This window comes from Balaenoptera borealis (genome assembly GCF_965194805.1).
Source record: "Balaenoptera borealis genome assembly, chromosome: 4".
NCBI classification, from domain to species: domain Eukaryota; kingdom Metazoa; phylum Chordata; class Mammalia; order Artiodactyla; family Balaenopteridae; genus Balaenoptera; species Balaenoptera borealis.
The window spans coordinates 121075381-121099492 of NC_138861.1; the positions used below are offsets into that span (position 1 = coordinate 121075381).

The following is a 24112-nucleotide window of genomic DNA, read 5'->3' on the forward strand; positions in this document are numbered from 1 at the left end:
ACTGTGCTTACATATGCTGTTCGAATGTTTGAATATGCTGGTGCTTCCAGACTAGCCATTAGCAAGATTCCTATAGACTGAGGGGAGGACCCAGGGTAATTTGCCAGATTCCTCTGCTCAAATTCTCCCTCTTCTGATGCTTCACTGTTGGACTATTTCTGCAAAAACATGGTTCCACTGTGTAGCTCCACCTCCTTTGGCTCCGATAAGTGTAGGACTACTGCCAGCATTGAGCTTCCCTGGCTATTATTAATGAGAACTTGGCATCTGCCTTCCACATAACTCTTTCTCTTAAAAAGTGGTGTTCTCTGAGTTTAGTCACCTCAGTCCTTGCTGGGCCCTTTCTGTGTTTCTTCCCTCTGTCTTCTCCAGCTAGTGCCCTCTGTTCCACCTCAGGCCTGCTCATGGCATTCCCCGTCAGGGCAAGACCTCGCTTTCCAAGAGTAAATGTTGCTGTCAGTGTCTGAGATGAGCCACTGCCAGGACCCTCTCCGTCCCATTCTTTTCCACAGTACGACTGCATCAATGTTGCTTCGTAGGTAGGTCCTTCACGTCTCTGATGTCTTGACCACACCTTGATGTAATTTGGAATTTCCGTATCATTCATTTTGCTGAGAATGTAGTGGGTACTTTTTGTTGCAGCTGATGTTGTTGTCTTCTTATTGCTCCAGGAGGAAAAGTGAGAAGATTCAAAACTCTGCTGCAGCCATTCTCCTACCCAGTTCATCCAATTTAAAGGTCTATGCTTTAGTCTAAGATTCCTGTCCTTTTTACTAATTGGGAGTAATAGGTCCTTTCAAGACTGGAGTTTTATGGTGTTTTTATTTTTTTTAAAATTTTATTTATTTTGGCCACATGGCGCAGCTTGTGGGATCTTAGTTCCCTGACCAGGGATTGAACCTGGGTCCACAGCAGTGAAAGTGCAGAGTCCTAACCACTGGACCACCAGGGAATTCCCTATGGTGTTTTCTTGTTTTTCATTTTGTTTGGAATTATTTTTATTTTTTTATTTTTTATTTTTTATTCTTTTAAAAAAAAGTTTATTTATTTATTTATTTTTGGCTGTGTTGGGTCTTCGTTTCTGTGCTAGGGCTTTCCCTAGTTGCGGTGACCGGGCGTCACTCTTCATCGCGGTGCGGGTCTCTCACTATCGCGGCCTCTCTTGTTGCAGAGCACAGGCTCCAGATGCGCAGGCTCAGTAATTGTGCCTCACGAGCCTAGTTGCTCTGCGGCATGTAGGATCTTCCCAGACCAGGGCTCGAACCCGTGTGCCCTGCATTGGCAGGCAGATTCTCAACCACTGCGCCACCAGGGAAGCCCTGGAATTATTTTTATTTTTAAAATTTTTATTGGAGTATAGTTGATTTACAATGTTGTGTTAGTTTCAGGTGTACAGCAAAGTGAATCTGTTATATATATACATATATCCACTCTTTTTTACATTCTTTTCCCATATAGACCATTACAGAGTATTTAAATATACTACTTTGGTAGAATAAAATCTAACAACTCCATAGCTGTTCTCAATATTTCTTTGAACTGTTAGTAGCCTATGAAACATTAAAGTCCAGAAACATCTCATATGTATTTGCCTCTCTCTCTTATCTGTCTACCTACCTATTTCTCTATTCTACGTACTTCAAACAGTATTTGTTGTTTTCTAGGCATTCATCCAAAATACAAAGGCACATACGTATGCACTAGAACTATGCAACATGCTATAGCAAAACAGAGAAAGGACCTGTGATTTCTTGATAAATAAATGACTGAGCTTTATGGAGGCAATATTAAAAATTAAATTTGACTATTAGGTGGCTGGAATGGGAACAAGGAAAGAAGACTGAAACCACATTAACATAAAAGTGTGTGGCATGGTTAGAAAAAGTGAGTGAACCAGTGTGGCTGGATTGGAAGACGGAGGAAAAAATATATATCATGTCAGAATGTCTTCTGGAAGACAAATTGTGGGGAATTTAATTGCTACTCTAAATAAGTCCAGGCTTTAGTAAATAAGAAAAATTTCCATATAAATGGGGACAAAAATTGAAAAATCACTATGCACAACAGAATAAGTTGGTAATTAATGGTTTTCATGTGTTCGTTAGCAAGCAATTAGACTCTGAGGATGGAGAAGACTTCATTTACAGTAGCTACAAAAGAGACAAAATATATAGGAAAAAACTTAATTTGAAATGGGAAAGACATACAAGAGGGAAACTTTAATATGTTTCTGAAAAAAATAAAAGAAGATTTGAACCTTAGAGAAGCTGCAAAATATGTGTGGTTAGTATGATTCAACATCATAAAGACATCATTCTCTCTAAGTTAATTTACAAATCTAATGTAATTCAATTAAAATATTAATGTATTGTTTTGTGGAACTAAACAAGTTGATTCTAAATTTCACAAGGAAAAAATTAAAAACAACTATAACAGCCAGGAAAACTCTGGAAAGGAAGAATATTAACATGAGGCTAACCTTATCAGGTATTAATACATAGTATAACACCTCAATATTTAAAACTGGGCTGTACTGGAGCTGCCTGTAGACAGACCAGTATAATAAAAGAGAAAGCTCAGGAACAGATGCACATAAATGTGGGGATTTATTCAGCCTATTTAATAGTCGGGATAAAGTCTGACTTTTAGGAAATAACGTTGGGCACAACTGGGGACTTATCTAGACTAAGACAAACTTTGATCTGTATCTTACAGCAAGGATAAATTCCAAATGGATCCACAGGTACAATATATAAAATATTCATAAAATACACTTATAAAGCCACCTAAGTACTCAAAGAAAACGAGCAAATTTATATCCTGTGTAAAAAGCCTTTCTAACTGTGACTTCAAACCAGGATCCATGAAATTAAAAAACAAATAAACTCTACTAAATAAAAATCATTTTTTGGGGGGGCATGGCAGGAAACACACACAGCAAAGTCAAAAAACAAATGGTAAACTTGGAAAAAATATTTGCAACTTATATCAGAGACAAAGGGTTAATGTCCTTAATATGTAAAGATCCCTTAGATACTGAGAAGAGAACAACAATCAGCTCAATTAGAAAGGCAGCCAAAGGACATGACTGACATAATATGGAAATCAACCATAACAAATGGCCTTTAAAATATGAATAAAAGGCTTAATTTAAACATAACAAGAAAAACACAGTCAAAACTATACTTTATGGCACTTCTTACTTGTCATTGGAAAACATCACAAATTTTGATAGCATAAACAGATATTTTTTACCTTGCTGCAGCCAGGAAAAAAGGTTCAATTGTTAGATGAAGTGCAGTTGGGGAATCTCTATCAAGATTACAGCAAGCTCACCTCGGGAAATTTATTCTAGCTGTGCATTTTTGAAATAATACAAGCCTGTGTTTATTCACTACAGCATTGTTTGTGATAGCAAGAGATTAGAATCAACCTAGGTTAACAGATAAAAGGTTGAAGTAAAGAGGTGAGAAGGTAAAAAATTTGGAAATTAACACTAGTCTATGGTAAAATTTTCAGAGACCTGAGGCACAGTGGATAAAGGGCAATATAGTGAATATTTTCATAAAGTTCAGCTTATCCAACGTAATTTTATTTTAATTTTGGAATAGACAAGACATTCATCCACTCTCTTTTGACTCTTAACTGTTTTCTGATTATTATCTTTGCCCCTCTGTTATCATTGAACATTTTGTGAACTACTCTGATTCTTCAACTAGAATCTTAGGCTATCCCATACAATGTCTGGCACAAGGACAAGTATAAATTCAGGTATTTGTTTAAATGAACGATTTTCAAAAATCAAAATTATATGAAAAGGAATATATTGGGAAGTTTCATTCTTACTCTTAATTCCATTCTCCCAGCTCCACAAACGCAGAACCACTTTCATGATTATAAACAATATTATAAAAGACTGCTCACTGCCTGTGGTTGAAATGTATCTCCTCTCCAACAAACTTTTCACACTCCAGCAAAATTATTTTCCTAGAAGTCAGGTCCTATCACTTCCTTCCTCAAAAAAGTTTAAACTGCTCTCCTTGTGTTATGGAATCTTCTTCCCTCGATTTTTAAAAATTGAGGTAAAACTAACAAAACAAAAAATTTACCAAAAGAAAGTGTTCAATTCAGTGGCATTTACTACTTCACAATATTGTGCAACCATCACCTCTATCCAGTTCTGAAACATTTTCATCACCCAAAAAGAAAACCCCTGTATCCATTAAACGGTCACTCCCCAAACCTCCCTACACCAGTCTCTGGAAACAATCTGTTTTCTGTCTCTGTGGATTTATCTGTTCCGGGAATTTCATATAAATGGAATGATACAGTTTATGACCTTTTTTTTTTAATATATAAATTTATTTATTTATTTTTCGCTGTGTTTGGTCTTCACTGCTGCACGCGGGCTTTCGAGTGGGGGCTACTCTTTGTTGCGGTGCGCGGGCTTCTCTTGTTGAGGAGTACGGGCTCTAGGCATGCGGGCTTCAGTAGTTATGGCACACGTGCTCAGTAGTTGTGGCTTGCGGGCTCTAGAGTGCAGGCTCAGTAGTTGTGGTGCACGGGCTTAGTTGCTCCGTGGCATGTGGGATCTTCCTGGACCAAGGCTCGAACCCGTGTCCCCTGCACTGGCAGGTGGATTCTTAACCACTGTGCCACCAGAGAAGCCCTATATGACCGCTTCTTTAATTAAGCATAATGTTTTCAAGGTTCATCCACGTTGTAGCAAGATCAGCTCTTCATTTCCTTTTATGGCTGAATAATATTCCACTGTATGAATATACCACATTTTGTTCATCTATTCATCAGTTGATGGACATTTGGGTTGTTTCCACCTTTTGCCAAATATGAATAGTGCTGCTACGAACATTCACATACAAGTTCTGGTTTGAATACTTGCATTCAATTCTTTGGGCTTACACTGAGGAGTGGAATTAGTGGGTCATATAGTAATCCTATGTTTAACTATTTGAAGAACTACAAACCATTTTCCATAGTCGCTGTACTGTTTTACATTCCCACCAGCACTATGTGAGGGTTCTAATTTCAATACATCTTCGCCAACACTTATTTTCCATTTTAAAAAACTATAGACATCCAGATGAATATGAGTATGAGTAGCTTTTATTTGCATTTCCTAATGACTAATAACGTTGAGTATCTTTTCATGTGCTTGTTGGCCTTTCTTTGGAGAAATCTCTATTTAAGTCCTTTGTCCATTTTTTCAATTGGGTTATTTGTCTTTTTATTCTGAATATTAGACCCTTAACAGATATGCAATTTGCAAATGTTTTCTCCCATTCTGCATGTTGTCTATTCACTTATTTGATAGTATCTTCTAATACATTAAAGTTTTAAATTTTGATGAAGTCCAATTTATGTATTTTTTTTTGTTGATGTTGCTTATGCTTTTGTTGACATATTAAGAATTTATTGCTAAATTCAAGGCCATGAAGATTTGCCCTATATTTTCTCCTAAGTGTTTCTAAATTTTTATTTTATTTTAGAGTATAGTTGATTAACAATGTTGTGTTAGTTTCAGGTGTACAGCAAAATGATTTAGTTATACATATACATATTCTCTTCTTTTTCAGATTCTTTTCCCATACAGGTTATTACAGAGAATTGAGTAGAGTTCCCTGTGCTATATTTTCTCCTAAGTGTTTTTTTTTTTATAATTCTTGCTTTTACATTTAAGTTTTTGATTCATTTTGACTTAATTTTTGTGTATGGTGTGAGATCGGGGTTCAACCTTATTTTTTTTTATGTAGGTATCCAGTTGAAGAGACTATTCATTCTCCAATGAATGGTCTCGTCACCTCTGTCAAAACTCAATTGACCATAGATGTATTGATTTATTTCTGAATTCTCAACTCTGTTCCATTGATCTATGTTATTCATATGCCAGTATACACTGTTTTGATTACTGTACATTTTAGTAAGTTTTGACAATCAGAAAGTTTGAGTCCTTAAACTTTGCTTTTCTTTTTTTCAAGACTTTTTTACAGAGCAGTTTTAGGTTCACAGAAAAACTGAGAGTAAGGTACAGAAATATTCCATATACCCCTGGCCCCCACATATGCATAGCCTCTCCAATTATCAACATACTCCTGCTTTACTTTTCCAAGATTGTTTTTGCTATTTGGAGTCTTTTGCAATTCCATATAAATATTAGGATGAACTCTTCCATATCTGCAAAAAAGACTGTTGGGAATTTGATAGGGATTACATTCAATCTGTCAGTCACTTTGGATAGTACTGCTATCTTAACAATATTAAGTCCTCTAATCCATGAATATGGTCTGTCCTCCCATTTATTTAAGTTTTTCTTTAATTTCCTTCAGCAATGTTTTGTAGTTTTCAGTGTACAAGTCTTTCAACTCCTTGGTAAATTTCTTTTTAAGTATTTCATTATTTTTGATGCTGTTATAAATGGAATTGCTTTCTTAATTTCATTTTCAGGTTGTTCATGGCTAGTGTATAGAATATAACTGGATATTTAATGTCAATCTTATATTCTGTCACTTTGCTGAATTTGATTAGATCTAATAACTTTTTTTTGTGGAATCTTTAGGACTTGCTATATATAAGGGTCATGTCATCTGACAACAGAGATACTTTTACTCCTTCCTTTCTGATTTAGATACATTTCGCTCCTGTTTTCTTTCTCTTCTTTTATTCCCCCAAGTGATCTGCCTAGAACTTTCAGTATAACATTGACTAGAAGTAGCAAAAGCAGCATTCTTGTTTTTTTCTTGATTTTAGGGAGAAAACTTTCAGTCTTTCATCATTGAGAATATTATTTATAATCTTTCACAAATGTCTTTCATCATGTTGAGGAAGTTCCCGTCTATTCCTAGTTTGTTTGTTTTTATCATTATATGGTATTAGATTTTGTCAAACTTCTTTTCTGCATGAATTGAAATGATCATGTGTTTTTTTTCCTCCATTCTTTTTTTTTTTTTTTTTGGCCACACTGCATGCATGCGGGATATTAGTTCCCTGACCAGGGATCGAACCTGTGCCCCCCGCAGTGGAAGCACGGAGTCTTAACCACTGGACCACCAGGGAAGTCCATTCTCCATTCTATTACTGTGGCATATTATATTGGTTTCTTGGGATAAACCCCACTTAGGATGTATAATCCTCTTAATATGCTACTGAATTCACTCTGCTAGTATTTTGTTGAAGATTTTTACATCTATATTCATCTTTCTCTAGTAAAATAGAATAATTCTACTTTTCATATCCTAATTTTTCCAAATTTATTTCCATTAAGATTTTTCAACTTAAATTCTAAGATAGGATAAGATTAATGAAAATGTATTTGAAAGCACCTATCCCGACATACAGTCAGCATTCCAAAAACAGCTTCTCTCTCCCTGTCTTCTTTTACCAAAATCTTATTTATAAAAATTCATGTCACTTCAAGAGTCTCATACTATTCAATAACCCTTGCTTTAAGGAGATCTCTGTCTACCTAATTTTGAATTTCAACCCCTAGGTATATATCTTTGTAAGGCATATTTGAATATTATGTCAAAAAACATTTTCCCCAGAGCATTCTACTCTCTTGCTGGGGAACTTTTTGAAGGGTAAGCTGCTGTGAGTTACTTTGCTGAGAGGAAATTTCTGGAAGGTAAAATGACAGGGTGTACTCACCAGGTTGCATATTCAACTTTTCCCCTTTATACTGTAAGAATCTGTGATTGTTTTGATTCATTTGTGGTATTCTCCAAGTTATAGTTAAAGGCAGAGGCCTTTGGCGGCCATCTGAAAACTTACTTTATAAAAGGATCTTACATAATCTCAAACATCTAAATTTCAGTTTTTGTTGGAGTATAAGAAATAATTTGTTTTGACATCATAATTTTTCCTCCTGGAAATGGGGATTACTTGATATTAACTAAAACAAGTGAGCCAATTAAGATGTGGTGATACGCTTAAAATCCCTCTCTGTATTTTACTGTTTAAAAACTTGTACACTATCTAAGCCAATCCTTTTATCAGCTCTGTAAGGTAAGCAGAAAAGATATTTTAACCCCCTACAGGTAATGAAACAAATTAAGAGAGGTTAAGACCTAAAATCTGATAGGGCCAAAACTCAAATCCAAGTGCCCCAGTGCTTTATACATTTCACTCAAACTTTATCACCCCATTCTCCACAGTGCTAGTGGCGTGTGTGTGTGTGTGTGTGTGTGTGTGTGTGTTAATTCCAATCAAAGAGAACAGCATATATAAAACTAGAAAAGACTGGCTACATAAATTGTGGGGCCCAGTAAAATCATCTTACAAAAAAATTATTAAGAATTTCAAGATGCTGACAGCAGAACCTTAAAGCAAGTGCAGAACCCTTGTAAGTACGGGGTCCTGTGGGATGTTTCATGGTCCTTGTGTGCCATAAGCTGGCCGTGGGCTTGTGGAAGAATGCCCTATTTAGGCAACTACCAGTAAGAATGGAGTGTCAGATACTGTGGAGGTAGAAAAGTAAGGCAGAGTAGATAGGTGGGGGTGATAATTAATAGAACCTAGATCACTAAAATTATGTTCTGTGCTAATATTTTCAATTAATCCCAAAGGCAGAGGGACTCACTGAATAATTTTAACTGGAAGAATTGCAACTAAATTTATTTTTTAGAAAAATCAGTCTGACATAAATTTCAAGGATAGATTTTTAGGGGTGAAAATGAAAGGAAGAAGATAATTAGGGAAGAAACTTCAGTAATTCAGAAAATGTAAGGGCCTCAAGGCAATGGGATTTGAAATGCAGAAGAGGAGTCAGATGTAGAAGCTACTCCTCCTTAATGGTAGGCACTTGTCTTGCCTTTGAACCCCATGGATGGCCAGCTCGGCTCTTGTACCTCCTTGTACCCCAGCTTGGAAAGTCTCTCTAGGCAGAAAGCTGGGGATTTATTGTAAGGCTCATCGTTTTGGCATCCCCTCTTTTAGGAAGCACAGTTTTGGCTGCCAATGTCTAAAAGCAGTCATTTCTTATATTTTCCCCAGTTTTAAAATTTCTGTAGGGTTGAGGGGAACTCAATAAGAGAGCATTTTAAAAATATTAAAATTAGGTGTCAATTGCCTTTTAATATTTTTATTATTTGGAAATGGAGAGAACCCCCAACTTCTTGCAATTACCTGACTAAATGCCTAATTAAATGACAGAGCTGTTTCCCCCTGAGTATCATGTATAGCTTCTAACCAGGAAACCATGTAGCTTTGTAATGGTAGCACAGGTAAGTGTTTATTTGGACTTGGCCTAGAAATAAATATCATGAAATTTTCTCTTCCTTAAGCTATCTCTAATGTTTTCTTCTTTTTTGAGATAACTTTCATTTTATTATTAGAGACCTTGTCCTTTGGCCTTTGGTTCCACCAAAGCACCACTCTTTGCTTCAATAACTTCTATCCTATAATTAAAGAAAGCTGACATTATTTGGAATACTGTAATCAATTCCTGACCATTCAGCTCTACCTCTGCTAGAGATAATGGCCTGTATGATTCACATGAGGGTGCATATGCCTTAAATCAATCAGCCTGCACTGGTTCAGCAGTTCTAAATCCTAGCACTAGTATTTATTAGTTTATAGGAAAAAATCTATCATGGCTATAAGTTAACTATAATTAGGTATTGTAGTTATGAAGAAAAAATGTTGTTATAAATAAATCTCTTGGCCTTGCAATGTATTTTGAAACACTTGATTTTTCAGACGAAAATTATTTTTCAAGAAGAGAAAAACTGTGGCTATACTCTGGATCTCCAATTTCCATAATGCCATCACTTCTCTATAACACACGGTATTTTGGCTCTGACTTTAACTTTAGATTTCTAGCTTAAGCTCTCCAGAAGTCATTCTCTTCTTAGCAATTAGGATATGATGCCATTAGGTAACCATAGATGCCATAAGTTATGTAGTCTAATAAATGTTTAACAAATATTTACTGCATGCCTACTATTTATAAGCTATTTTTCCAGGTGCAACTGTTACATGTGATTTTTACAAATCAAAAGCAAATCACTGTTTTAAAAACAGTTGTTTTTCTTTACAGAGCCTAACATGGCAAATTAAATGAAGCTGGTTTTGACTGAAGACAATCTGGAGCAATTCGGACCCGAGGAGGCCCCAATGCCTATGATAGTGTCACAGTATTAGTCAGGCTTCTCCAGAGAAACAGAAACAATAGGAGAAAGATATAGATATAGATTGTAGATATATCTTTAATAGATCAATTTCCACCACTCCTTTTTATAACTAGATAGCATAATGTTGAAATAACTACTTTTGCAGAACATAATTGTCCTGTATCAATGTTTGGTTTAGATTTATATCTTAGTCAACTAGTTTGGTGTCCAGGCTCTTTTAATATATTTAAAAGGCACTTTATCTGATCTTATTGCCCAACTGGAGCGGGGCAGTCATCTTAGAGCTTGGTAAGTGAGATAGATTAAGTAAGTTTAGGATGCTGACAGTTCAAACTAAGATAGGAAAATAGTTTCCCTTTGTTTTTTCCAAAGCCTTCTATTCAGTCTTGCCACTTTTGTTATGGTTTCCAGGAAACAGAAGATTCATTCCCACGAGTAATGAGGCCTTTGATTCCTCCTCTCTGGATTTGAACTCCTAGATGCAGAGTTTCTCTCGGCTTGATTTTCCTCATCACTGGTACATGAACACGAGACTTACATATAACACTGATGTTCAAGGGGGACACACACCTGGGTTGACATCCCTAACTCTTCATGTTTTGCACAGCACCTAACCTATTTAATTCTTAGTTTTCTCATCTAGAAGATAGGAATAATGATATTCTCTATTTAATAAAAGGTAATATCTGTAAGCTCCTCTGACACAAAGTAAGTGTTCAGTAAATACTGAACTGTTCACTCAGTCTTAAGAGCTTGTTGGCAAAGACAGTTGAGACAGGAGAGGCTTCTGGGGATAAGTGGTGAGACTTTTGCTGACAGATAAGACAAAACGAGGACAGCAATTAGCATGTAATAACTGCTCTTCAAAAACCCAAGGCTTAGAAGTGTGTGTATATCTTCATGAAGTAGGATGTTCAAGGAACAGCAGGAGGGCCAACATAACTTGAACGGCATGAGCTAGGAGGAGATTGGTAAGAGATGAAATCGGGAGGTAGTCAGGGGCATATTGTGGAAGTCCATGTGGATAATGGCAAGGACTTGAAATTTTGTTCAAAGTATGAAGGAAAACTAATTGGATGGGTTTGATGAGAATTCAGTTATGACCTGATTTACATTTTTAAATAGATCATTTCAAATCTTTCATAGAAAATGGATAATAGAGGGAAAGGTAGAAGCATAAAGACTAGAAAGAAAGCTGTGGCAGTGATCTGGGAGGGAAATTCTAATGGCCTGTACTGAAGAGGTAGGGGTGGGGTGGGAGAAATAGTTGCAATCATGGTGTTTACTGACGGTTCTGCTGATAGGACTTCTGTGGATTACATTAAGCTGTGAGAGAAATCAAGATGATGCTTAATTTTTGGCCTAAGCAGCTGGGTTTATAGGATATCATTAATTGAGATGGGGCAGAATATGTGAGAAGCAGACTTCGGGGGAGGAAGGCCAAGAGTTATGCTTTGGCCATGACGTGTATGAGACACCTTTTTGACCATGGCTTCAGAAATGATTAGATACGGCTATAACAGTAGCTTAAATAAAATGGAATTGTATTGTTCTCTATCACAAAGGTCTGGGGGTAGGCAATCCAAGGCTGGCAAAGAAGCTCAGCTCCATGAAAGTCCCTAGAATTTAAGGCTGCTTCTATCTTTCTGATCTGCTATACCTTGGGCATGGCCTTCATGAGCTAACTTGATTTTGCATTATATTCATGTTCAGGCAACAGGATGCAGAAAGGGGGAAGAAGTGGCAAAAGACATGTGTTAGCTGGCTCTTAATGTGCTTGGCAGCTGGCCCAAGACACTTCTACTTACATCTTAGTGCTTTATATCACATGGCCACACCTAGCTGCAGGGACAGAGTGGGGCTGGCAAATGGAGTTTTTATTCTGCGTGTCATGTGTCCAGCTAAAAATTCAGTTACCAAAGAGAAAGGGGAGAATGGACATTGGAAGACAACCAACCCATTTCTGTCGGACCTGGTTTGTCCTCTCCCCATTTCTCAGGACCTCCATATCTCTAAATTTGCTGGGCAATACAAGGCCTCATCTTATTTGTCCTCTCAGCACATTCTACATTGTTGATAGTTTCTTTCTCAGAACACATGCATCCCTTGGCTTCTATGTCACAGTTTTCCTGTGTCTTGTTTGTGGCTGTTATTATTTTCTTCATGTTGTTTTTTAATCCTCCAGATTGTCCTCCTATCTCCAAGGGCAAGTTAAGGGCTCATGAAAGGGACAGCACTCCAGGTGGCAGCCTCCCTAGGGCTCCTTCTCCAGCTCCACTAGCTGCTCTTCTTCTCATCCCAAGACCTGTGTATTTGGCTCTAGTGCAGGACTAGTTCTTAAGGATCCAACAGACTCTCTCAGTAAAAAAGAAGGTCACTGTGTTGCTCTCAAGTCCTAACTGGATTTATTCATGGCTAAATTTGGTTGTATGAGGGAGAAGAGAGAAAAGACACAAGTGATTATAATCCTAGGACGGCGCCTATAGATGGGTCGCGTGGTGTGCTGCCAGCAACACTGAAGAATCCTCATTTGAGATTCCCTCCCCAAACTGCTTATCACTGAGCTGTCATCCATTCCGGACTGGCTACTCATTTCTTTCTCAAATTTGTCTTTGGGATTAAACAATAAAGAAATAGATGTTGTTTCCAGATAGTCCTTGTGAAAATACATGTTACCTGAGAAGGGGTCTGAGACATCACGGGTGCTTATAAGTCAAAACATATTGTGGTTCAGTTTGGTTCCTTTTGAGTCTCTGACACTACGTGAAGTAGTGTCACAGGGCAGGGTTAGCCCAGAGTAATTTTGTCTCGATAAAAGAATAGTGTGTTGTTTCATGTTATCAGTACTCATTACAAAACATCTTCTATCACCAAGATTAGAATCCTGTTTTAAAAAGAAAGCTGGATGGCTACAGGAAGGGCAAATCAACTTTCAAGTTCAACAACCAATTCAAGACTGCCCCTGGTGCTTAAGAGTAACTACCTTAGAGCATAAAGAAGTTTGGTGCTTGGGGTCCATGAGTCATGAACTAGTTTTCTTGGGTACTCTGTGGGATTCATTTTTTCCTCTTCTCAGCTCTGCTTTTCAAGGGTGATGGCGCTCATTACTATTAAAAGCAGCAGATCTCCTGCTAATGGCCACTGAGGACATGATCTCCACTGTCAACTATTACTTTTGCTTATATCTGCCACACTTGAAGCCAAGAACATTGTTGTTGGTATAAGGGTGCTATCTTTTGAAGCTAACATCCCTGTCCCTGGCCATTGTTCAAACTTCTGTCACCAATGCAGCAGCTGTGTTGTGCTTTCAGAAAGTTTGCTTAACAGTTCTAATGTTTTCTTTTCTGTAGCTCCCTCATGCTACAATTCAAAGGAATCTGTGGGGACTGGATAGAAATGCAATTCATTCAGTTATTCAACGAATATTTATTGAGCACCTACAATGTATACATATTGTTCTAGATTTTAGGGACACATCAGTGAACAAAATAGGTGAACCTATATTTTTGTCTATGGTGCGGGAGAAGAAAATAAACATAGGACAAATGTGCCCAATTTCGATCCCTTTCTTCCTTTAGAAACTTCCTCATAGTTCTTGAAACTTGTGAGCCTTGGTACTTTTTTCTCATGATGGCTCACTTCATCTGAATTCTGGGGTAAACATAGAATAAGTTAGATTGGGACCCTTGCTACAAAACAAGTGAGAGTTTGAAAGAAACCTGCTGAGTATCTCATATTCTACAGAACATATAAACATCACCCAAGATAGACATACCAGGTAAACTTGTCATTTTGGAGGTGAAAGGATTTGAATTTATTATATATTATGTATCACCTAGAGAGGACTTTGCTGGCTGTCACTCCATCAACCTCAACTCTCTGGTTTAGATCTCCTTGGGGACACACTGCAGAATTGCTTTATATGTATAGTTTGAAATGAAACCTTTAAAGACATTTCACAATTGAACACAATTGATGTTTTTAGAGGCCCGCACTGATGAGGCAGCATCACGTCACGTCACAGACATTTAAGACGACATCTTCTAAAATGAAACTGTCTGAAGCAAATCACACTTGGCAATAGGGTCAGCAGAACTCAGGAAATAGTCTCTATAAGATGTCCGCAGGCCAGTTTAGACGTACCGACACTTGTCAACACTTGCTCAGCTACCAAAGCTCTACTTGTGGTTTCAAGGGTTCAGAGTAACAAGTCTACAACAGAGAGGGGCGCCTTGAAGAAGCAGACCTCTTGATATCCATTAGCAAAGTCTAGGGAATGCCACTGACTCTCACATCACCTGGTTGAAAGCAATTTATGTTATTTACAAGGCTGAAGCCTCAGGGTTGTATCAAATATACAGAGTAAAGGGCACGGTGCACTTGCCCTGAAAGCTTGTACTCTACAGACTGGCTCTGTGCTTGGTCAAAACTCAGTAAAATATGGCAGTTTTCTCGAAAAGCCATTTACTGGTGGTGTTAAGGCCTTCATGCTTTAAGATTAATGAACTACATTTTGATGTTACTGAAAGGTAACAATGTGCAGGGCATATTCCCCACAAGCCTAAGCATCCAAAGGTCATGCATTCATTCATTATATCATTCAACAAGTATTTATTGAGTGTCTACTATGTGCCAGGTGCTATTTGAGGGGTTGGGGACACAGCATTGAACAATACTGAAAAACATCTCTGTTCTTATGGTGTTTACATTCTATTTGGGGAGACCAGGGCTGACTTAACTATTAGGCAGAGTAAACACAGTGCCTAGGACCCACAAAGTTGTTTGTTTTAACTTCTTTTAAAATCAGAAGAAAAAGAATATAAAATAATGAATCAAGCCTGGATTATATTTTACTTTATACCAATACAGTACATTTTTGATATTTTTTGGTACAAGAAGAGGCTCATGAAAGCAAAAATGCCTAGGGTCCATGAAGGTCATCTGCAACCCAGGGGAGACAGATAATAACCAAGATTAAAAAAAATAAAATATACAGTATATTTGAGAAAAATAAATCAAGGAATGGGAATTAAAATTGTTAGCAGAAGGGGAGTTGAAATTTTAGATAGGGTGCCCCAGGAGCAAAGTTTCCCGAGTAGATTTTGAGTAGTACATTTGAGTAGACCCGAAAGAGGTGAGTGACTGAGGTATTTGAAATACAGCAGAGATTATTCTTGTAAGAAGGAATAGCAAGTGTGCAGACCCTGAAGCAAGAAGGTGCTTGATGTTTGAATGACAGGAAGGAGGCCAGTATGATTTGAGAGTATGAGCAAAGAGAAAAACAAAGGGCAGAGAGGAAATAGATGAAATCAAAGAGATGACTGTGAAACGGAGCAGAACTATGTGGTCCTTCCCCCCCTGTCCTCTGCCTGCTTTTTGTCTGTGGAAAAACTTTTAGCCAAAGAATAAGTTTAATCAGAGAAGTGAAAAAATGCAGAAACAAAGGAAAACAGTCCAACAAGATTAACTAATAATAGTTGAGTCATTAAGCGTAGTGAAGGACCTTTAGTTCCGTCTCAAGGGCTATAGATAATATTCTCAGCCATATCCTGGGAGCTGTCTTGTAGAGACTGAAACCTCCACCAGGTGGAACAAGTTAACTACATGATGACCAGCCTGTAGCCATGACATAAGCTGCCAAGATTCCAAGAATTGGCCTCAAGGAAATGGGAACAAACTGACCCTGGAACTGAAGATTAACTGTACTTAAAACAATCAAGATGACGCCGATCAGACCACCGCGTGACCCATTTCAAGACGACTGTCGGAGCTGACTGTGCTGCTTCTGCATGTAGCCCCCTCCCTCTGTCTATAAAAGCTCTTGCCCCCTGATTGTCAGTGGGGGCGTCGGCCTTTGGACAGTCTTCTGCGCCCCCCCTCCCCACCCCCAGTTGCCGGCATCCAAAATAAAGCAAACTTTCCTTTCCACCAACCTGGCCTCTTTATTGGCTTTTGAGCAGCAAGTAGCTGGACCCTGCTTTTGGTTACAGCTGGAGGTAAGCTCACGCGGGAGCACGTAGGGCTATAGTCAGAACTTTGACTTATATTTTGACCTGATTATATTTTAAAGGGTTCTCTCTGCATGTTGTGTTGAGAACAGACGGAAGGGGGCACAAACAGAAGGTGGAAGACCAGTTAGGAGGCCATAGTAATAATCCAAGAAAGCAATAATGGTGGCTTGGGCCAGGGTATTTGCAGTGAGGGTGATGAGAGGTGGATGGATTCTGTAAATATTTTGAATGCAAGGATGACAGACTCTGTTGATGGATTGGATATGGGTTGTGAGAAAAAAAAGGAGGTGAAGGATGACTACAAATGTTTTGGCCTGAGCAAAAGGATGGATGGCATTACCATTGACTGAGACGGAGAAGACTGAGGGAGAAGTAGGTTGGGGAAGAAAAGAAAGTTCTCTATTAAAAATGCAGTTTCACCTGCTGTGAAGGCAATTGAAGAGATCCAAGGTGGAAATATACTTTGGGGGGTCATCAATTTACAGGAGGTATTCAATGCCTTGGGATTAGAAGAGATCACCGAGGGAGAGAGTATGGAAATTGACAATGTCTTTTTACTTTGTGTATTTTCAACATCTAACTCATCACTTGGCTTTCAATAAATATTTTTTAATTGAATGAAAATATTTCTACGTGTCACAAGGGATAGCAAAAAGCCCCCTAGGGAAAAGCCATGTACCATATTTTCCAAACTAGTCTCTGAGCAAGTGTTAAGCACCCTTGCTGTTCACTCATAGCTCCCTGAAATTTTCTTTGAACACTTATTTCCGTTTAAAATTTTATGTTTATTAATATCATTATTTAAGGTCTAGCTCTTCATTTAAGACACATGAGGATAGAGACAATATCTGTTCTAGTCTCCTTCTAGAAAATGTCCTCCATACTATTAGAGGACCTAACTGTATCTAATTATTTCCTGGTTTTGACTCAGACGAACCAAACTACCAAAATCTCCTCATGAGCATAGGCTATGTTCTAATGTTTCAGGTAGTTTTGCTGATAGCTAATATTTAAGTGAGCCTCCTATAAAGAGTCATCTCATCTAAACTTTTAAGCTCTGTGCTGAACCGAACATCCATCTAATTCATCCCTTGTATTAGCTTACTACTGGGTAAATATTCAGCTTAAGTGAAAACCAGTTCTATACTGTACCGTGGAAAACCTTACTTGTAGCTGACCCTAAATCTCTGATTGTCTTCTTCCCATTGCCCTGTCCTTGATGGAACTATTTCCTATCTTCCCCTTCGTACCCAGAAAAGTCTCCTAGAGCAGTGGTTCTCAACTGGGGGCAACTGTTCCCCCAGGAGACATTTGGCGATATCTGGAAACATTTTTGGTTGTTATGACTGGGGGGATGCCACTGGAATCTACTGTGTAGAGACTAGGGATACTGCTAAACCTCCTGCAGTGCACAGGACAGCCCCCACAAAACATGATCCCTCTCAAAATGTCACCATTGCTACTGTTGAGAAACCCTGCTCTAGAGTATGAGGGGGTATATTAATATCCTTGTGACCATCATAGAGGCATCTCTTGTTCATATTTATCAAATTTAATTTATTGATATTAAAATAACAAATCTTCTATTTATAAATAGGTAGAGGAAAATATGAATAGAAATTACAGAAACTGTTAAGTGCCTAAGCTGTGCTAGGCATTATGTCCTTATAACTCTATGAAAAGAAGTATTGTTCTGGGCTTCCCTGGTAGCACAGTGGTTAAGAATCCGCCTGTCAATGCAGGGGACACGGGTTCAATCCCTGGTCCGGGAAGATCCCACATGCTGCGGAGCAACTAAGCCCGTGTGCCACAACTACTGAGCCTGCGCTCTAGAGCCCACGAGCCTCAACTACTGAAGCCCGCACGCCTAGAGCCCGTGCTCCGCAACAAGAGAAGCCACCGCAATGAGAAGCCCGCGCACCACAACGAAGAGTAGCCCCCGCTCGACGCAACTAGAGAAAGCCTGCGCGCAGCAACAAAGACCCAACTCAGCCAAAAATAAATAAATAAATTTATTAAAAAAAAAAAAAAAGTATTGCTCTTTCCCCCATTTTACAAGATGGAAATGAAGTTTAGACAGAGGTTAATAAACATGCTTAATGTAACATAGATAGAAAAGAGCAGAGCCAGGATTTGAATTTTGGCATGACTCCAAAGTCCATGTTCTTTCCATTACAGCTTCAGAATGATCCCTTCCCATTGGGAAGGAAAGCACAGAAATAAAGTTCTCAAAATTTTCAAACTTGTCCCCGAATGACTCTTCTCACTTCCTGAAATTCTTGTTCCGCAGCCTGTTAGGCAGATGAATCCATCACCTGACCCAACATCCTCCCACTCAACTGTTAAGTACAATCCTCCTGCATGTGGGGAAACTGGTGCAAAGAGGACTCCCACACTGGTGCTGTGATCCTATCCTTTATGTAGCATTTTGAAATCTTCAGTTTAATTCTTTGTTAACCCTGTGAAACAGGCAGGACAGATATTTTCATGTCCCTTTTAGGGATGAGAAAACTCAAGTTTGAGAAGTTGGATTGTTAAAGGTCATGTGGCTTGTAAGGAGCGGAAAAAGAATTAGAATAGATTTTGACTTCTTGTTTGTGTATTTTTCTTGTGCTTTGTGGCTAAACTGCCTCAGTGAGCCAATCTTTTAACTCTCTCCCAGCTTATTTGTGGATAATCTTGTGGTCTCTATCCCAGAAAACATCAGAGGCTGCCCTTTTGATGCACCATGGTCCGGGCAGTGCCCTTTTTTCAATTTTCTCTTCTACTTAACATTGTTGGGATAATGTTTAGCCAAGCCCCTTTCTGCCCCTTCTCAGAACATCTGTATAGCTATGTCTAAATATGTATGTACAAAGTTCAATTCACTCTTTTTTTGGCTGCGTTGGGTCTTCGTTGCTGCACGCAGGCTTTCTCTAGTTGCGTCGAGCGGGGGCTACTCTTCATTGCAGTGCGTGGGCTTCTCATTGCGGTGGCTTCTCCTGTTGTGGAGCACGGGCTCTAGGCACGTGGGCTTCAGTTGTGGCATGTGGGCTCAGTAGTTGTGACTCGCAGGCTCTAGAGCATAGGCTCAGTAGTTGTGACGCACGGGCTTAGCTGCTCCACGGCAATATGGGATCTTTCCGGACCAGGGATCGAACCCGTGTCCCCTGCATTGGCAGGCGGATTCTTAACCACTGCGCCACCAGGGAAGTCCCTGATTCACTTTTAAACTGTACCATAAGGATGCATACTATTTTACACCATTACAAATGTTTCTGCTGTTTTTCCCAGTACTGGGCAGCCATGATCAATACTTCAGGGAGGTCCTTCTTTTCTCCTTAAACGAAAATGATGATTCTTGTGCTATGGTGTATTTAGGATGATGAAGTTGGTTAAATTCTCTTAGCTGTGTTCTACCAGGAACAAAAGATTTTGTAAGATTGGCTATTCAGCAAAACAATTTAATTGAAATTCTTATCGACATTTTACACAAACTCCAGCAGAGTAATGTAAAAAAATAAAATGCTACTAATACTAGACAAAAATATGAGTGAATATTCATTTTATCTCTAGATCAAGAAAGATTTTACATGCACAAAAGAAAAGAAAGAATTTTCAAAGGAACAGAGCACTAAGTTTGAAAACGAAAGCAAGGGACACTCTTCTTCAAAAACTGTAAATAAAATTAAAAGGGTAAGAGGGGGGGTTTTGGGTGCTGGTAGTGCTTGTTTATTTATTTATTTATTTTTTAAACTTAAAAAGACATTTATTTTAAATTGTCCATAATACTTATAAATGTTATAGTTTCTACCAAAAAAATCACTTAGATGAGATGTAAATGAGTATCAGAAACGATACCATTGAAAAACTTGATGCAGCTAAAGAATTCTTTTGTGGTATATACTGCTAATATATAAATATATAAATAATACACTCTCATACAGACATATAAATATATTTCTCACATCTTACAATCACATCATGTACAAAGTTCCTGCTAAACTATCATTATTTTGCCACTGTGTTAGACATTTTAATGATGTGCCTTGGCGTTAGATAAGTTTCTGACAAAAGTTCACCTCTTCTCTGACATTATTTACTGATTTTTTTCTTTTACTTATTGAGTGTTATTTATATTTCCCTTCTGCTAATGCATTTCTTTCCCACATCCATGTTTAGTACAGTTTCTTATCTCTTGATCTGAGTCTGGTTACATGGTGAATACACTTTTCACTGAGCCCTATTATTTTATACTCGTATATATGTATGTATATATCAACAAAAAGTCAAAGGCTAACAGGGAAAGGGAAAGAGAAAGACAAACTCATATTTCATGAGTATGACAGATAAATGTGAAATAATAATGAAACTCTAATAATCCAAAAGAAAATTGACCAGTGAAATATAACTAACAAACATTTAAAAATATATTTTTAGTAATAAAAGCAATACATGCATATGATAAAAAACTTTCAACAATACAGAATGATATAGAATAAAAACTAAGATGACCTCATTCTTCCTTGACTCAGCCTTGCTCCTCCAGAGGAAATCACTATTAATAGTATCTTCTCCATCTATCCAGAAATTTTCTATGTATATTATAAATAGAATTATACTATAATGCTCATATTCTTATCCTTCCAGAAAATTTCTGTGCATAAACATACATATATACATACATATATATTTAAACCAAATGAAATCATACTGCATTGCATATTCATTTTTTTTTCACTGAACAATGTCTCCTGTAGATCCTTCCTTAGTAGTACATGAAAATCTTAACTCATTCTTTTTCATGGCTTCACATTATTCCAGTATACCATGGTTTATTTAACTATTTCTTTATGAATGAACATTTAGGCTGGTCTTGTTTTGGTCGTGTGTGTGTGTGTGATTACAGTGATATTACAATTAAAATTTCTACATTTATCTCAGACCATTTGTTTAAAAATTGTCAGAAAAGTTTTTAGAAGTAAAGTTGCTGATAAACAGTCTATACCTCATTTACATTTTGCAAAATATTTCCAATTTGCTCCCCAAGAATATTGCTCCATAATGCAGTTCTATGAAAGTTATATGACAATGCTGTCTTCTCATATCTTTACCAACTAAGTACTATAAATCTTATTAATCTTTAACAATCTAATAGGTTAACAATGTTTTTTTATTTTATTTTTTACAGAGACTTAAAATTTTTAGCGGAGTTTTAGGTTTACAACAAAATTGTGAGGAAGGTACAGAGATCCTGTCTACCTCTTTCTCCCATTCATGCACAGCCTCCCCCATTATTAACATCACTCACATTTTTTACCAAGGATGAACCTACACTGACACATCATAACCACCCAAAGTCCATAGTTTACCTTAGGGTTTACTGCTGGTGTACATTCTACGGGTTTGGACAAATGTATAATGACATACATTCATCATTATAATATCATGCAGAGTATTTTCACTGCCTTAAAAATCCTCTGTGCTCTGCCTATTCATTTCTCTCTTTCCTGACCCCACTCATGCCAACCACTGATCTTTCTATTGTCTTCATAGTGTTAAAGGATAAGCTGAGGCATATTAAAAATTTTAAGAGTTTATTTGAGCAAAAATCAATTTGAATCAGGCAGCATCCAATCTAGCAGATGGAAAGGAACTCTGAGGAAATGTACAAAATGAAAGACTTTTACAGCAGAAGAGGGTGGGAAAAAAGAAGTTATACTAGGCAAAAAAGCAGGTTGGTTATTGCAAAGTTACTGTCCTTTAGAGGATGGCAGGGGTCTATCAGGCAGATTACCAAACTAGGGCTCATCAGCTAATTCCCGACCAATTGGTTTAAGATTCCATTTCTAGGAGAGTTGAACCTGTAAGTTAAGTCTTGGTTTGGTGATGTGGGGCTTAGCATATGTGACTCCGTTTTGGGCTGATTGTCTTTTTTTTTTTTTTTTTAGCAATAGTTTTGCCTTTTCCAGGCTGTCACATAGTTGGAATCATATAGTATGTAGTCTTTTCAGATTGGTTTCTTTAATTTAGTAATATGCATTTTAGGTTCCTCCATGTCTTTTCATGGTTTGATAGCTCATTTCTTTTTAGTGCTGAATAATATTCCATTGTCTGTATGTGCCACTGCTTAATTATCCATTCATCTACTGAAGGACTTCTTGGTTGGTCCCAAGTTTTGGCAATTACAAATAAAGCTCTTATAAACATCTGTGTGCAGGTTTTTGTGTGGACATAAATTTTCAACTCCTTTGGGTAAGTAAATACCAAGGAGCATGACTGCTAGATCATATGGTAAGAGTATGTTTAGTTTTGTAAGAAACCACCAAACTGTCTTCCAGAGTAGCTATACCATTTTGCACACCCACCAGCAATGAGTAAGTGTTAGTGTGGTCCACATTCTCACCAGCATTTGGTGTTGTCACTGTTCCAGATTTTGGCCTTTCTAGTAGATGAGTAGTGGTATCTCATAGTTGTTTTAATTTGCATTTCCCTGATGACATATGATGTGGAGCACCTTTTCACATGCTTATTTGCCATCTGTATATTTTCTTTGGTGAGGTGTCTGATAAAGTCTCTGCCTCATTTTTCAATTGGGTTGTTTGTTTTGTTTTCAGGACCAATCATTCGAGGACCTGAATAGAACAAAAAGGTGGAGGAAGGGGAAAATTTGCTCTATGCTTGTCCTGGGACATTCATCTTCTCCTGCCCTTGAACATAGGTGCTCCTGGTTCTTAGGTCTTTGGACTTGGACCCAGATTTATACCATCGTCTGCCCCCCATTCCATTTTGGGGCTTTTGGACTCAGCCTGGGACTTACATTATCTGCTCCCCTGGTTCTCCTTGGACTCAGACTGAATTACACTACCAGCTTTCCTTCTTCTCCAGCTTGCAGATGGCAAATCGTGGGACTCGCCTCCATAATTGTGTGAGCCAATTCCTATGATAAATCTCCTTTTATATGTCTATACATATCCTATTGGTTCTGTTTCTCTGGAGAACCTTAACTAATTCATACTGGTTAAGGAGGTCACGTCATAAGATTGACCTTTGTTCCTAGAAGCTGGGAATTGCTAACCTTCTTCCCTCATGTCCCTAAGCAGTTTTGATTTCCTTTGTAAAGAGATATTAAAAAAAATCAATTTCTGTCTCTCCATAGCTAGGAAACTCTTAGAGAGGCACTTCCATTTCCCCTGGTACTTATCTACTTCCCTTTGAGTTTTCCTGGCTCCTGAGAACAGTGCTGCCAGCTGAGAAACAAAGGTTATGCATGGTCTCATCAGTTCCTCAGCTGTTGTCAGAGGACAACTGCTCTAATTTGGTTTCTGGCTCTAGCTCACAGTCCTCTGACCTGCTTGGATCCAACTGGGACTCCGATTTCCTTGATTCCTCATTGGCCATTGCTCCTACTCTGGCTCTGAGGGGAGATTCCGCAATCTGCCTCTCAGCCTCCTCCCACTAGCCGAGGAGACATTTCTGAAAATACGCTGCCGATGTGAATATTTCCTGCAAGTTCCTACAGCTGACCTGAGCTACTGAGCCTGTTTGTCCAGCACTGCTTCTCTTGGGCCCTCTTCCCTTCTTTCTACTTGGAACTCCAGCTCTTTCTATCCCACCTTTATTCCCAAGCTCTGCTGGGGCTGGCTCAAGCTGTTTTAAATCCCATAGCTTCAACTCTGCTAACAACTCTCCCATTATCTCTCTTGATAAGTACCCCCCACCAACTTCTCAGGCCAATATAGTACTCTCACGAGGAAGTGGTCTAATGTGAAGGGAAGGGGAGGGGGCCAGGAGAGAGGAGGGGAAAGAGAAAAGAGAATTGACATTAATTAAGGACAGATTCTGTGCCAGGCCCCATGCTAAAGGGCTTTACACGTTATCTCTTTAATCCTCCAAAACTTTGAGAATGGATTATTGTTACCTCATTTTACTGATAGGAAAATGAAACATCAGAGATGTTAAATTACTTGATCCTAA

The 24112-nt window shown here is 38.1% G+C and overlaps 1 protein-coding gene across 1 annotated transcript in view; it reads right to left on the bottom strand.

Moving 5' to 3' along the window:
• Window positions 1–1320: 1320 nt before the first annotated feature.
• Window positions 1321–24112, bottom strand: part of PITX2 (paired like homeodomain 2) — a 274777-nt gene continuing 251985 nt past the window's right edge. Inside the window, exon 5 of the transcript XR_014243676.1 lies at window positions 1321–13796. The gene's annotated coding sequence lies outside the window, so the exon portion shown is untranslated. The remainder of the gene's footprint in view (window positions 13797–24112) is intronic.